The sequence below is a fragment of the Orbicella franksi genome, chromosome 6 (genome assembly GCF_964199315.1).
Source record: "Orbicella franksi chromosome 6, jaOrbFran1.1, whole genome shotgun sequence".
NCBI classification, from domain to species: Eukaryota; Metazoa; Cnidaria; class Anthozoa; order Scleractinia; family Merulinidae; genus Orbicella; species Orbicella franksi.
Genome location: NC_138150.1, coordinates 28,720,291 through 28,732,372, shown reverse-complemented (window position 1 = coordinate 28,732,372; position 12,082 = coordinate 28,720,291). Strand labels below are relative to the sequence as shown.

The 12,082-nt window shown below is 40.2% G+C and overlaps 1 pseudogene; it reads left to right on the top strand.

Annotated features, from left to right (window-relative positions):
• The first annotated feature begins 1,106 nt into the window (after nucleotides 1-1,106).
• Nucleotides 1,107-11,637, top strand: LOC145490578 (lactadherin-like; annotated as a pseudogene).
• The last annotated feature ends 445 nt before the right edge of the window (nucleotides 11,638-12,082 follow it).

Sequence of the window (12,082 nt, the reverse complement as noted above, 5' to 3'; positions counted from 1 at the left end):
AATACAAAGTGTGATTAACAGCGGTAACAGGTTGTTTTGCCAAACGACGTCGTCAATACGTTTCACTCGAAAATCGGAGCAATCGGAGACGTGCCATCATTTACCTGAACTTATTTGCACCGGGTCTTCGATGGTGTGTTAGTTTAGGCTGCATAGCTGAAAGGTTTCAACTGAAATTGGTATTGGAAGATCGTAGGTTTTACGTTTTCTTTTCATCAAGCCTTGCCGATAAGTAAAATCAAGCTCTACTATTTCCAACAATTACTGCAACGAGAATTTGCGGGACATGTTCTATGCAGGAAGTGCTACGCTAGGCGACCTCTCGTGCTACGAATCTTGCATCAAAACTACGCGACAAGTTCTAAGCACTTGCCAAGTGACCGTTTTTGCCCTGAACCCCTGGGTGTAATGGGCCTAAATTTTCCCCAGTTTAACAGGGCCTTTGGGCAGTACAGCAAGAATGACAGCGTATAAATTTTATGTACCCGTAATTACTTGTCAACAATCCTGTAGAAGCCGAGTCCTCGCAGAGTTTGAGTGACTACTTCAGTGCCCAACCTTGTCAAAATCTCCATGTGAGAAAAAATATCAGAGCTTTACCTTTCACTAAACTAACTCCACCGTTTTGAGCCTTATTAATTGTCCCCCTTCTCCCCTATAGCAATGTCGAAATTCTGCTTTTACCAAGTCAAAATAACAGAATATTTTAGTATAAAATTATTATTAATGTACCAACCGAAAGACATCCTGAACTCGATTTGTTTTTATCATTATGGTGAACTACGTAAGCACAGCAATATCTTCCTTTTCTTATTCATATTACAGACAAAAAAAAAAGCGACGACTTGTCAGATTAATAGAATTGCGTTTTATCATGTAAAACTTTAATCCACCAACCACAATACAGGGAAACTATTCAGTTACGTTTTACCAGCTGCTAACATCTAAAGATGATTAATACATGGAGCTGTCATGTTTTGATGATCGACTTCAGATGTTGCAACTCAGCTTATGATTCATACCATTGAACTTTCGAGACTTCTATTCGGAATTTAACATTACCAGCCGCCAGTTTTTGTAATGAGTTTGACACACTTGTCGTAAACATGTTTTCATTATTTTTCTGCTCAGCTTTCGTGTTGTTGAATTTCGTGATCCCGGAGACACAAGGTAAGGTTCAATTCGTTCGGCGTTTCAGAATACTCTTGCTTTAATGTGTGTATCGATAGTTCTGGCAACGTGTAACAAGACAGACAGTAGTTTTTAACGCCCTTTTTTTATATACATAGTTCGCAATAAGAGTTTATACTTCTTTTTCATGTGTCTTTTAGTTTTGTTTTGGCCATCATACTAATAAATTTAGCGAAGATCAGTACCAGTAAATTATTTCAACATCCAAATTTTCTCTACATTTAGAAAAACTTCAATTACAATAATCTCTTGAATTCCAGGCTGTGAGAAATTCCATAGGATTGTATTAAAGGGACACTGTCACGATGCATTTACTTAAAACTGTTATAAATTCACGAAATGGTCCCTAAATTTATGTCATAAGAACTTAATTAGCGCTAACTAAATGATTAAAAGCAATTTCTTGAAGAAAGTCCACACTGCAGAAACAGTTTTACAAAATTTCAACGATTTTCGAACCAAATTTGAACCTTTGAAAAATTGACATCCTGACGCTTTTTCAAAAATCTATATCACAATCCGTTTTCATTCTCGCCATCGTTAGCCATCCTTACTTCCTCAGTAATTGGTTTTAATCATTTGTCGAGTACTGCTCTACAAAATAAAACCATTATTTTTCAGCTTCCAAAGATCGATATATGTTTTTGAGATTTCCAAAATCATGCTAAAAATTGTGAGTGTCCCTTTAAGTATATAACTAGGAAAGGATTTTTAATAACTCTAAGCATGCATGGACTTCAAGCTCAAAATTGTATATTTTGTCAGCACAGTAAATTCTAAGCTAATCATTTCATACCTCAATTAGTTTTTCATTGTATTAAAACTTCTGAAAAGTTTTGCACTCAGTAAAGTGCAATTCATCTTTCCTGGAATGTTGCAAAATGAGTCATTATATAGGACGGTAAATTTATCTGATATGTGCTGGCTATATGTTTTTTCATTGACGGTCGAGGGGAAAGAAAACTCACTGGTTCCCTTGAGGCTAGTCATTAAGTGTTCATTAACTCACAAAGTCTTTCTCCCGTAAGTTGGAATAAAACTGCTTTTCTGCACGATTTTAAAAGCAAGAAAACTAATTAACCTAAAATTTTGCAAAAACTTGACAAAACGTTACTCGCTGGTTTCTATAAAATTAGACTGATTTTAATTTACTTAACGGCGGCATGAGAGCAAGTTAGACCCTCAGCTATAGCAGGTGGCCTTGATATGCCCAAAACCGCTGTCGTTGCATTTTGTGGAAACGAAAGTAATGAAATTCATGAATTTTCCTCTTTGGCAAACATCTCGCTTTAAAACGCTTTTAACAAGTCATATAAAGATACATGTCACCGAAAGACTCCGAAAGGGGATCCAACATTTTTTAAGAGGGGGTGGCTGATACCTTGACATTGCAGAATCAATTGGGCATGCCCCATGACCAAATTGTTGCAGTTTGAGAATTGGGACCTAATAGACCATTTCGTATTCTCGGTATTGGATTGGAACTAGCTCGCAACTGAGGCTAATGCTGGAATCTTTTGCAATGCAAATAGAGTTTATCCATTTGCAAGCTAGTTCCAGTCCAATACCGAGAAGACGAAGATGGCCTATGAAAAACTGATTTACGAGACATGAAAAACACCATAAAGTAGCGATGTTTTGCGCTATGTCACCTGGGTAATAAAGGAATATCTATCCTTTTTTCCAAACATAGAAATCCGCTATTTCTAGCATATTTCGTGGAAAGTTGCTGGAAAGCGTTCAAGTGTATGACGCGAGACCTTGACGAAGTTTTTGTTGAAAAACAACTTAAATAAGCTAGCGGCTGAGAAAATAATCGGCAACAGAAAGGACTGAGGAAAAACTTGGACACATTTGACTAAAAATTCTAAAACTTTTAAAACGGGGGATACTGATGAAAGTTCCCGGAAAATCCTAAACTTGTTAATTTTAATTTCGAAATACGAGCCATTCAACCAAAAATTCCAGCATTGCTGACGGGAAAATCAAATGGTATGAAAATTTCCAGAACTTGTACTGAGGTGAATGGTCACCGAGGATTGGACACATCTGCACCTTATTTCGTATTATTTTCCCTTCTTTTACCCCGATAACTAACTATTCTAAAGGAGCACGAGATTCACTGGCTCTAAAGGCTTGAATCAGTCAAAATGTTCGTTTTTTAGGTCACTGTCGTAATTTGCGATTCACCATTGATCCAATCCATGCTTACCGGCTGGAGAATCACGTGATACGAACTATTGACGTCAACGATGAGGATATCTGCCAACTGCAATGCTACATGGAGCCAAACTGCGTCAGTTATAATTTTAACAAGAAGGAAGCGGCAAATGGACAACACAAATGTGATCTGAATAGCGCTACTTATGAACATGACAACGAACACTCAGGCGACCTCGCGAAGAACGAAAATTATGTGTACCGTGGAGCTGAGGTAAGTATTCAACTGCCGCTCGTACGTAGTACTCAAAGGTGAGCCTGCTGGTAAGCTAGACTCGTACATATCGTGTTACCAAACCCGGTTTATGACAGAGGCGAGTAAAATCGTATACTCTGTCCTGCGGCACGTACCTGTAGAGCCTAAATAAGGGAGTACCCCCAGGGAGGGGGGGGGGGGGTTGTCAGGTCAAAGGCAAAGGCAAAGGCAATACCAAATCCAAAGCTAGCCCTTCATCAATGATATCATAGATAGGAAAATATGTGATGGATTTCACTGGATTTCGCTATTTCACGGGTATTTTTTTTCTTTTCTTTTCGTTGAAGAATGCTTGTGCGAAGACACCTTGTAAGAACAACGCAACCTGCCATGTTGGTTTTACAGACAGAGATTACCAGTGTTTGTGTATTCTCGGATTTACTGGCCATGACTGTGGAGAGGGTAAGGGTCATCAACTCTACCAGTTATAATTAACGATAAGACCTGTAGCCCTTGCGGGCTACGGGTCAATAGCCCATGAGGCGAAGCCTTGAGGGCCCTTGAGGGCGAAGGGTCTAATTGTTTGGACCGTTAAAACCCGTACTATTTAACAACTGGATCATGAGTCCACGACCCCAGAGTTTTCCGACTTCGAGCGACAGCCAAGTGTCGACAAGGCGCAGCCGAGAGGACCATTATTTTTAGTAACAGGAAACTGTAGCTAAATGAATGGAACCAACATTAAATCCAAGCTTGATGCTCTATAGGAAAAATTTGAACATCTGTAACAGGACTAGACGACTTATGCCAATGATATTTCTTTTGTTGCTTCAGATGTAAACGAGTGTGCTAAAGGAACACACAACTGTGACGTTAATGCTGTATGTAACAACACTCGGGGATCCTATAACTGCACTTGCAAAGATGGATTTCATGGAGATGGAAAAAAATGCAGAGGTAACTATCTGTGACACAGTTTGGTTTGAATTTACCAAATCTGGGTGAGCTTACATATGAGCATCAGAATGAGGCACACTGCGCCTGAAAGTTAAGTTTTGTGAGCATACCATTTCAATAAAGTGTTTTCCAACTGCTTAAGTTGTGAATATAGCTGCGATGATCAATCATGTCTCAATATCTTTCTCCACAGTTTAAGTATATGATATTTCATATGTTCACTTGCATCTTCACCATCTACAAGTATATTACGAACTCACTGGGTGACCAGCTCCCAGTTGCCTAGATAGCAGCTCAGTCACGGGCAGAGCATTGCATCGGTATCGCCGAGGACACGGGTTCGAATCCCGTTCAAGCCTGATTTATTTTTCAGGCTTTAATTTCACAACTGCCTAAGTTGTGTATATAACTAAGATGATCAGCTATGTCTTCAAAGGGTTTTCCACTTAGATTCTTTTTGTTCTTTTAGATATCGATGAGTGTACCAACGGAACACACAACTGCAGTGCTAATGCTTTGTGTAATAATACCCGGGGATCCTATAACTGCACGTGCAAAGATGGATTTTGTGGAGATGGAATAAACTGCACTGGTAACTATCTGTAAGGTCTAGTTCACATTAGCGACAACGAACATCGACATAAAGACATAAGGTTAGGTGAAAAGAAGACTTTAAACATGGATGAAGAAACACTTGTTGCATTTGCAACATTTCTGTTTCTTTCCTTCGACAACGGCGGAAAGAAAACAAAGGAGAAAATGTTAGAATAAAAGAGTGGGTGCGGCTGATCTTTCAAGAACAAGCTAGAAGAGCATACCGCCGGTACCCCAACCTAGTCAGAGGGCTTAGTTTGGTTAATAGAGAGTATTGTTTCATATCATTCAAACGTGATTAACTTTCCTGATCTCAGTCACCGCCATTTTGCAATTCTAGTGGTTATGATTGAATAATACTACTCCAAGGAGAGGGGATAGTGTTGGTGGCGGACTGGGTTCGACAATTCGCGCGCGCTGATTGGTTCTTTGTTTTGTTGTTATGTTGATGATCACACTTGTTTTAACAGAAAAATTATGTCAATGCGACATAGACATAATGACATAAGGAACTCACACTCACTCAATCCTATTCGTTCCCTGTGGTGGAGCATAGGTCGTTCACTGTGGTGCTCGCCACATCAGGACCCTATTTTGAGGAGTGCGTTTCACTTCCCGCTACGTGAGCTGTCTTTCCCCTGGCTGTGCCATTCTTGTGCGCCTCCAGGTGTGCTGGGGTCTTCCGTCATCGCACTTCCCCTGTGTGTTCCACTCTATGGGAAATCGACATAAGGAAAATATGTTTTTTTTTCCTTACGCCGTAACGTTCATGTCGTCATGTTGCTATTGTGTCGTTATGTCAGGATGTTCACACTGTCAACATACATAACGACACAACGTCTTTCTTATGCCGTTATGCTTATGAAGTTGTGTCGTTATGCCTCAAATGGGAAATAGGCGTAATACAGTTTGGTTTTAATGAATTCCATCAGTCATAGGTAAGCTTATATATGAGCATCAGAATGAGGCACACTATGCTGGAGCAAATAAAGTCTCGTGACCATACCATTTCAATAAAACGTTTTTCAGTCATATTCCCTGTTCAAATGTTCAAATGTTGTTGTTTATAGTGGTCAATGCGCTTAGCTACACCTAGCTAGTTCACAGGCATACCACTTTAAATGAAAGAAACAAATATATCAACTAACGTAATAGGCTTAAAAATCCCAACCGGCGGGAGGAAGACCAGTTGGCTACTTACAAGCATGACCGAAGAGTCGCACTAGGGTCTACAGAGAAACAACTCCAGCTAAGTGGTCAGAGCGGGACTTGAACTCGCGACCTCCGGATTTCAAGTCCGGCGTCCTAACCATTCGGCCACGCTGCCGCACTGAGTGATGTGTTTTCTATTGGCAACGTCTCTTGGTTCCTCTTTGCATTTCTGATGTAGGTACTCAATGTCTTACCGCAGAAATGATCTGCAAGAGAAGATTTTCACACGACCTCTCCATAGTCGCAGAGGTTTCCACTCATTATGACTAACAAAACTGGTAGGTTTCATTAGAGTCCTACTTACCATCCGGCTTGATTTCTCTCTTAGCGTGTCAGGAACCTCTTGGAATGGAAAGTCGCTTTATTTCTGACGCTCAGATTTCTGCCTCTTCACAATATAGCAGCAATCACGCCGCAGTGCAGGCAAGACTGCACTACAAGGCCAGAGGATTCAAGCGAGGAGGTTGGTCAACGCGTTTTACGGATCGCAATCAGTGGTTGCAAGTCGATCTGGGAGCTGAAATCTCAGTTAAGGCTATAGCGACTCAAGGCAGGAATAATTATAACCAGTGGGTAACCGCTTACAAGTTAGAATACAGCGATGATGGAGCCTCCTTCCTGTATTACAAAGACCCGGGATGCAGCGCAGATAAGGTAAAGCAGTATGACTGATCGTGGAGGTACGGTGGTCTTATGGTCAGCGCGCTCGTCTCCGTTCGAGCGGTCCGGGTTCGACCCCTGGCTGGGAACATTGTGTAGGTTCTTGGGTAGGTCACTTAATTGTCACAGTGCCTCTCTCCACCCAGGTGTATAAATGGGAACCGGTGGTAACCCTGCGATGGACTAGCATTCCATCCAGGAGGGAGTAGAAATACTCCTAGTTGCTTCATGCTACAGAAACCGGAGATAAGTTCCGGTTTGATGGGCCACTTGGCTTGTGTGCAGACTTTACCTTATATACCTAACCTTACCTTTATGACTGATCAGAATCACCTTTTTCCCAAGACATGAGAACATACTACGAGAAGGAAGGAAGAAAATGATCGTTAAAAAGGAGATACTATTGAGTAATTTCAAACACAAGTTAACAACTAGTACTGGAGGGAACGTATCTGAAGCTCACTTGCATGTTGAAGGAAGAACTTAGCCCTGCGCTGACCATCAAAATCCATATTCTATTTATGCATGACTCACCTTGGGAGAACATAATTAATTATCACGACTTAGACAGTCGTCATTACCGTCTGCGTAACTGCTCTAATTAACAAATTAAAAAGCCAAAGTGCATTATAGCGGAGCTCATGCGCGCCGAGGGCACGTGACTATATCGCGGGCTCAGGTATAGAACTCATCGAGGTTGCGTGTTTTTTTAAAGTTGACCGCTGACCAGTTACTGGTTTACCGATTGGATCGGGCTCAAGTCACGTTATTTCTCTGGGGAAGAAAGGAGTACTCGCAAAGGCAAAATTTCGGCGCAAATTAATCCCTGGCGCGTTGTTGACTTTTCTTTTGGCATATTCCTTGTACAATCGTCTCTTGGAACGTCCCTGATATATTGCGTACGTAATTTCTACAATCTTGGTTAGGCTTATTGGGAATAGTTCGTAAAAATGTAATTGGAAAAAATAGCAAAACCACACGCTAAACAATTACATGCTCATAATTGATCATTTTTTGAGTTTCTTATCCAAGAAAAATAATTCTATTTTTCTTTTATTGTCAGTTATTGCAATGAGAAGCTCCGCTTTTTGGCTTGGTTAAATCTATATATTATATAAAACACAAGAATTTTAACCCACCGAGTGTCTTTATTCATTTATTTATTTTTTTAATTATTTATTTTTTGGCATTTTGTTTAGATTTTTACAGCAAACACTGACCAAGATACCGTTGTATATCACCTTCTAAGCCTGCCAATCAAAATACGTTACATTCGAGTTGTTCCATGGACATGGCACAGTCATATTTCTATGAGAATGGAACTCTATGGTTGTCCAGGTAGCTCAATATGTTTGTGCTAAAACAGTGTATTAACACGCGAAGCTCGTTCTACATCCGCTTTGCTGGGTTTCGGTACGTCTTGCTGTGAATATGCGCAAGCTAATTTCCAGGTATTTTTAAGAAGCTTTAAAGAAATAAGACTGTAAAAATGTAACTCTAAAAATATATAAAATTTCATTTGTTCTACATAACAATTCTTGCTCTTAACGAGGTACTATAAGATAACGAAAGGTAATTAAATTGCATTTCCTCTAATACAAATTGTCAATGCCGATATCAGTTTTATTTTATTTTATTTTTTTTGTTTCGTAATCTACTGTAGGTCTTATACGTCGGGTAACATGAGGTGGCGTGGCGAGGGTAAAATTGCTATTGTGAAAATGCACAAAAAAATACAAATGCCATCCTAACAGAATCCTCAAATAGGCTTATATAGACTATTAACCCTATTCATAGCTGGGGTTGCTATAGAGGCCTCGCCAACTTTGAACGTTTGCAAATTAAAAATCATTGAAGCAAAGAGTTTTAGACATAATGCCTTTTCCTGAACTTTACCTGTCAAACGATTTGACTATATATTTTGAGCCAGTTTTTGTGGCGTTATAAATCATCCAAGTTCCATTGTCATAGCTTTAATGGTATAGGGGTTATAAGGCGAGTGTGTCAAAAGCCAACCTCCCCCCTGTCTCAGAAGACAAAAACGCTCTGTCTGAATAGGGTTGATGTCATACCAGGTAACAAATTGAAAATTGTTCACAAGGTAGTACTTTGATAATTGAACTCTGTGTTTCACCGTCTTTTCTTTTGCGAAGAATGTCAGGATCCTCTTGGAATGGAAAGCCGCGCCCTCTCCGACGCTCAGATTTCTGCTTCGTCCGAGTGGGATCCGAACCATGCGGCCGTACAAGGGAGACTGAACTTTCAGGCAGGTGATGGGAAGAGCGGAGCCTGGTCGGCGAAACAAAATGATCAAAATCAGTGGTTCCAAGCGGATCTGGGCTGCAGCAAAAAAATCACACATTTAGCGACGCAGGGGAGGAATTGATATAATCAATGGGTGACCAGTTACAAAGTGGAATACAGTAACAATGACGCGTCCTTCCATTGTTATCAAGAATATGGCATCGACAAGGTATGTGAACTTACTTATACTTGCTTAGTACATCCCTCTGGAAACCTGCTGAGGCCCATCCTGCGGTGTATTTTTTTCGAATTTTTTTTTCCTCACCCGTAATGACGTTAAGGGTCTTTAGACCCTCCTGACCCTGGTAGATACTGAAATGCCCCTATTTTCTACAGGGAAACAAACAAAAAACTAACCTGTGAAAATTCAAAATGGTAAGTGCCCTTCCCATGTGCCTTTTGGCTACAGAGAAAGACGTTGTTGCCAGGGGCATTTTGTTTGAATTCTCGGAAAAGTTTTTCGATAATTTAGTCACAACAGCCACAACAGTCATTTTATTCCGTCCAAACACACTGACCGTGGAGAAACACCCTCATGAATACAATTTTTGTCAGACCTGTTGAGGTCTTATCAAATCCATAGCCAATATCCAGGCTATATCTCTTTCATGTGGGCTTTTTCAGACGGAAATTGCCAACTGGTAGCTCGCTCAATACTGATAAAAGTCGCCGAGACCTAGTTATACAAGTAATATCCTTAACATAGTTTTTCGGTCAACTTGTCTAGCAGTTATCACTACAGCAAATTTTTTTTACCAGAAGTTAAGTTTAGTGCAATGCATGGATTATTTTTCCAGGGCTTTTCCGCATTTGGGGAACTTTGGTATACGGGTGCCAAGTGGAAATTGTTTCGCATACATTTGGTCTTCCAGAGCGCTTTTTTTTAAAATTTTGATCCTAATAAAATGATATTTTTTCCGGCTAACACTACTTTCTGTCTTTTTAAATTCGTATTCAGATTTTTACTGCAAACTCAGACCGAGACACGATTGTGTACAACGTTGTGAGTCCACCCATAACAGCTCGCTACATTAGAATCGTTCCCAGAGCCTTTTTTAATCACATTTCCATGAGGATGGAGATCTACAGTTGCTAAGGTAAACAACTATCCGGCTAAAGGTTGATAGGATAAATAGTTATCCAGCTACTTGGCAAAGTTAATAGGAAGTCGTCACAAATTAAATTCTGGGAGGGACCCCCGGGGAAAGGGCGGCCACGCTATTAGCCACGCTACTAGCCACGCTACTGGCGGCTCGCGGCATCGCCGCTCGCACGTCGTGCTCAGAGTCATGCTTGCACGCTCACTTGTTTCGCGTACTTTATTGCGGCTTTTCAAGGAAAGGAGAGAATATAAGGGCGAGGAGGCCCTCAGGAGCAAATTGCGGATTTTGATATCACTTAGTGAGTTGAGGGACTAAACGGCATTGTTTTTGCCCACCGAACTATTGCAGTTCAAGAAATGCCTCCTGTTTTGTTCGTAGTGGTTTTCATGGATCTGCCATGAAATCTTCTCAAACTCATTAACAATTTATCAATTGCAAGTTTAAACAAAGGAAATTATGACCGTGACGGTGTTTGGATATCTGATCGCAACAGACTTTTTCGATTTTATTTCTCCGTTTGTTTCCTTAGTTCTAGTTTCGATTGAGAAGATATATCAAACACTCAGAACGGTGTTTGATCACATTTCCAAACACCTCGAAGTTCGTCAAAAATACTCCGCTGCGCGTCGTATTTTCAACTCTCTTCTCGATGTTTGGAAATGTGGTCAAACACAAGTCATATAATACATAGGTAATAGTATGAAAGTTCGAGCGATTAATCCCTTACATTGAACTCGTTAAATTTGAAAATTCTTTCCTCGTGAAATTTGAAAATTCTTTCAAGGTGCACTTACCTAGAGGCTCGTGCAATTTTGAGAGAATTTTCAATTATCACTCGTCGTGTAAATATTTAACTGCACTCGCATTCATACGATTACCTATACGTGTTAAAAGACCTCTTCCGTCGCGGTTTCCATTTTAACAAAGAAAATTCCCTTTAGACCACAAGAAAGTGGATTGCCCAAGGACTTGGTAAAAAAGAAATAAAGAATTAACATTATAATTTAATCGGTGCACTTGTTTTGCTTGTCTCAATAACACAGATGGCTTGCGTGCGATGGACAAGGTCAGTTCAGGAGTTGGATGGTGTTGGTGCCTATTTAGCAAGCTTATGACATCCGTTACAAAACTGAAGTACATCGACAGACCCCTGTTTAGCAGAGATCACCAAAATAGTAGAATAGATTTTCCAGCTCTGAAATTTCCCCTCTATTAACTTTGTCTGAACTAAGCCTGTTTTATACTATTTGTTTTGGGCACGACGCGCGCAGGGCTGTATGGTCATCATTGAATTTTCAATTCCAATGGCAGCAAGTGTTTGTCATTATGAAAATTAGCATTCCAGCATCACTGCAATCCTTCTTTGGAAACCCAAAATTAAATATGTATTTTCTGAACTTCTTCGTTACAGTGTTGAGCTCTCAAACGTTCTGTTTAAACAAACGTCATCCTTAAAGGATAAGGAATAATTTAACGCTCTATGAGCAATTAAAACGTTTGAATGCAACATTGATCAAATTCAAGTGTGAACCATTTTGATCTGAAGTTAAGTACCTGTGTTCGTGTCGTGTGTCGCAAGGTGCACAGAAAAGATGAAACTAATTGTCCGGGTGAGCACAGGAATTACCCTATGTTTGATTTGCGG